Here is a 5,002-nt window from a genome sequence, read left to right as displayed (position 1 = left end):
GAGGCGACAAATGAGCACGCTTTCTTGTGTGTGTGTGGAGTCGCACGCACACATTACGTTTGTGTACACACTCATGACGAGGCTTCCTTTTGAGCGTAATTAAAAGAGGAGGTGCTCGCACACACACACAGACACACACAAAAAAGAAAAAACACTTTTGTCTTACAGCGCGGCGGGAGGAGGCGGGCCCCCGAATATTAATTAGGAAGCCACGGAGTGAAAGTCAATCAGGCGTGTCGAGCAGATGACAAATACGGCGCTAGTTTCTTTCTCCCACGGCGGCGCAGGGATATGAGCGTTTCCGGGCCGTGGCGGTCGGCCATTAGCGGCGGGAGGCTGGCGAGGGGACAAAGAAGGGAGGCGGTGTGCCACCCAGCGGGGAAGGTGGACGGATGGGAGCCCACCTGTAGGGGGCCATCTTGAGTCACCGTTGACAATTGTGGGGAAATTTGATTTGGTGGTGATTCGTATCATGAGCCCGTTTGGAATATATTTCAAATCTACCGTAAGAGGTCAAAGGTCACAAGCGTGTTGCCACGTCAATCTCATCTGCTCGAGACTTTCAGAATCATTTGCGCTTTCTTATCTAAATGATTAGCAAAAACCCAGATTGATGACATCATCGCTTTCCCAACCTCTGATTGGTCAAAGCCAAACTTTCATAATATTCAGAATTTTTAATTTTTTTTTCTAATTCCGCGAGTTAGTATGAGCAAAGGTCAATCGCCAGGTGTGCGAATGTGAGTTGCCGACTGAATTTGTTACTTTCTTCTGGCTCCGTTTGCACCTGAGTGGCCGAATTCCACGGAAACAAAAGTAACCAAGCGGCCATGTTGGCAGCGCAACAGCAGGAAACACGTTTTGTAGTTTTGTTTCTTTCACTTGAATGGTAACAAAAGCAACACATACACAAAACACCCGGAACGCCATTGAGTGCCCGGGCGGCATCGCCCTGACAACAAAAACCGTTAGGTCAGATTTAGCCCCTGCCCGTTCAAAGCGCATCTGCTGGACCCAGCCACAAACAATTTCAACTCTATAAATCAGCCCAAAGTGCGCCATGTCCGCTTTTTTGTCTTTTTTTTTTTTTACGTTTGTCACCCGTATCCTTCAGCTCCTTTTTTCGTCCGTCTCGCTCTTCACACTGACTGTCTAATTTGCTTAATCCAGGGAAGTTTGCACACACACAGAAGGCCGCATATCGACTTTGTGTCTATGAAACCTGCGAAAACAATTCAAAAGGAAATGCGATACTTTTTAAAATTATGTTATTTTAAATTATCGTTGTAAAGGACAAAAACATGGCAAATGTTCATTTCACTGATTCGTCCCAATTTTTTTGGACATTGATCTGTTTTGCATTTCAAAAGCCCAAACTTGTCACGTAACATTCTCTTCTGTCTTAATCTGTTCTTTTCTTTGGTGTCCCCCTCATGCCCCCTTCGCCGAGAACTACCCGTTCCCCGTTCATGCCGCTTTGCCGAGCTCGTCTTTGGATCTCCGCTCTTGGCGCTGGCTTCCGAAACTGTGTGTGAGCAAACGGGTGCCCACAAAGGGGGCTTTCTTTGCCCTTCAATGGCCTCCGTTAACGCTGGATGGGGGCGAAAGAGTAGGGGGTGCTTCCCGGGATGGCACACAGAGACAGGAAGCTGGCAAAAGGGGCATCACGGGAGATGTGCCAGTCCATTTAGCCAGAGAAGACTATGTGTGTGTGTGTGTGTGTGTGTGTGTGTCATTGTGAACAAAATGGACACATTACACTTCCCTTTCCCTTTTTCTTTCACCCCACATACACACACAGATCCCATTTACATGAGTTGGCCTGTATTAGCACGATAGCATGAGTGGGCTAACCTTGTTAATTAGCAAGCGATAGTTAGTTGGTTACATTAGTTAAGCATAAGCTGGTTAGAAACAGGAAGTTATCATTTCAGAATGCTCCCACATGTTACGTGCTAGCTACATGTAGCTGGCTAAAATAAACACGATCGAACAGAACATAAAGCGGTTCCGTTAGTTGACAACTATTAGCTTGGTAGTATAAGTGGGCCAATGTTAGCTGAATAGCATTTAAATATATATAAAAAAAACTATATCGATTTACTGCAGTATTCACAGAGTATGACGTGATTTCATTTGTTGATGACTATTAGCTTGGTAGTGGGCGAACATTAGCTGACTAGCATTCAAAGTGATGGGGAAAATTATATCCGTTAGCTAGCTCGTCAGCTATATAGCAACATCTCATAAAGTAAGAGGCGTGTCGGCCATCTTGTGAAAAGATGTGGGAGGTTCTGCCCGGTAGGGGGTGTTGAGAGCAGGTGGGACTGATCTAATGACCAAAAGCCTTTGCACCGGACCAATTAACCCCAGTGATGGACGTGTCTATTATTAGACGCCGCGTTTCAAAGAAATCAAAGGGAAGTCATGAGGGAAAGTTTGAAGGAGGCGGCACCAACCAGTGGCTTTAGTTTAAAATATTTTCCCTCTCCTAATTTGTATTTATTAAAATGATTTCATTCAAATGACAATGAAATCATGTTTTACATGCTTATGATATTCTTTTTCTATCTGTACATTGATTGTTGCTCCAGTTACGGCCTGTAAAGGTCTGTGGAAAAACAAATATTGTTTTGATCATGAGAAATGATCCTGAATGAAAGAGTAATTCCCATTTCAAGCGTGACTGTCTTATCAGTGCTGATAGTGTAGTGTGTGGGGGCAGATAGATATTTGTAGCGTGAGGATTAAGTGCATGTATGTTCACACGTTGTGTTCACTCACATACATGTGTGTGTGTGTGCGCTGCGCCCCTGCAGGAGGATTAAAACGAGGCTAATCTCCTCTTGTTCTTCCTCCTTCTTCTCCTTCTTCTTCTGGGCTGTTTAGATGCCGCAGCTGCCAGCTTGCACTTTATTCATGAGCGCGAGGGTCCGAGGTGGCAGCCGTTTGTTTACGCGTTCCCACGACTCGCCGCCAATTAAGCATCTTCCCTCCGTCAGCCGCTTGTCTGCTCCCATTAGGAGATCCCCAGCAGACGCCCCGGGCCTCCTCCTCCTCCTTTTTTTTTTTTCTGCAAGGCCTCCACCACTAGGGCCTATTCTGCAAGGCCTCTTCCATCTTTTTCTCCTCAAGGTTCTCCTCCTGTGAGTAAAATTTAATTCACCTGTTTTCTGGGTTTGGTCATGTGATGCACTTTGTCGTTTTCAGTGGACAGCAAGTGGCAAAATGGCCGCCCCCTGACATGGATAAAATTTTTGCTGCATAATTCATATCCCACAAATCCATTTGTGTTAAGCAAATTTTTGACTCCTTTAAATTAAGCTTGACCCTTGACCAAGACGTCCACGCAGGCTAATCGGCCAATAGGGCTCCAGCTTACTCACAAGGCCCCGCCCCCTGAAACAATTCACCTGCCAGCCTAGCAACCTCAAGTACGACAGGACACGGATGGAATTCGAAGGCACATTTTTTCCCAATCAGTCCAAACTTGAATGCATCAAAATGACGACTTGTTCCCGACGGCATTAACATGACAAAGCACCTCCGACCCGGCGCACTTATTTGAACTCTGAACTCGCCCTTTGTGTCAGCCAGACAGCAAATTGTGGCGGCGGCTCGCCCCTTAGTCAAGTCATTTAATAGCAAAGTCAATTCCCATACCCCCCCCCCAAAAAAACAAGCGCTCCCACACTCCCAAGCGGACAGGCTGGAGGACTCCCCCACAACCTTCTAACACCTCCCTTGTCTGTGTTTTAATGAAGCGAGGCGCGCCCATGAAGGAACATTATTAGAGGCCTTCCACGTCTGGACCGGCTTCATCCCAGAGAGTTGCGACCCGTCTTCGGTTTGTAACGTCAAAGCCCGGGAATGTCTCTGTGTCCTCGTTTCACATATGTTTTCAGATTTCTCGCATTATACGGACGTTTTTCTGTTTGTTTCGGTTGCCCGTATGTTCTCCCGACATTATCCAGGAACGCTCCCTATATCACGACGGATGGGGGGGGGGATAAGGTCCCAGAAACTCAACGCGGATGTGTAATCATCAAGCTTTGTCGGCAGTGATTGCTCATTGTGCCGGTCTGCAGGAGGCCATGGAGATCCGCATGGAGGTCAAGTGATGGACTTCAACTTTCACCTGAGGTGCTGGTCCCTGGAGGAGCCTTGACATGTCACTTTACCCGTCAGATAATTATTTAAAGTCGAGCCTGACTGATAGGCAAGGAGGTGATGCTGTGAGCTGATAAGATTGAAAAGGTGGAGGAGAAGAACAAAACCGCCACCAACACGGGCACACGTGACAGTGGATACTCCTGGCCAGCAGGTGGCAGTATTCTGCATCTTTCTCTTTCAGATGCCCAAAAAAAACATGCTACAAAAATTGTTTATTAGCATGATGACGTCTCATGAGGAAGTGCAAGTCAGAGGAAATACACAAATGGTCAAAATATTAGAAACAGCTGCCCCCCCCCACCCAACACAGATAACACACACTTAATCTGTAATCCAATCAGAGCTGCTGAATGAAGGGGAAGGCGGGGTGACACGGATTAGGCTGTACAATAACTAACCCAGGGGTGGGCAAACTACGGCCCGCGGGCCACATCCGGCCCACGGGACCGTTTAATCCGGCCCGCCAACCCTGAACAAATTGTATTATTCAACTTTTTTTTTTTTGGTCATTTTGCCTGCAATGACTGCGTTTTCCCAGTAGATGGCGAAGCGCTCGCCTGCGCATTTACTACCGGAAGCCGTGTCAGAAAGCTCGGTGCACACTCACAAGTGCGTGTACGTACTCAGTAGTACGGACTTGGCGCACTCTCGCTCTATTCGTATCAGTCCCGAATTTAGAGCGTGGGCTTTGACGACAGCGTTCTTATAATTCGCGCGCTGAGCTTTCAGATGCAGTTTTGCGCTAAAGCCACCCACAAACCTTCCCCTGGAATCCTTCCATTAAAATGAGTGGCCCGAAAAAAAGAAGTGAGTGCCGAGTGTTTAAAAA

This window comes from Syngnathus typhle, linkage group LG10 (genome assembly GCF_033458585.1).
Source record: "Syngnathus typhle isolate RoL2023-S1 ecotype Sweden linkage group LG10, RoL_Styp_1.0, whole genome shotgun sequence".
Classification (NCBI taxonomy): Eukaryota; Metazoa; Chordata; class Actinopteri; order Syngnathiformes; family Syngnathidae; genus Syngnathus; species Syngnathus typhle.
The sequence above is the reverse complement of the archived record's forward strand: the minus strand, read 5'-3'. Positions refer to the sequence as shown.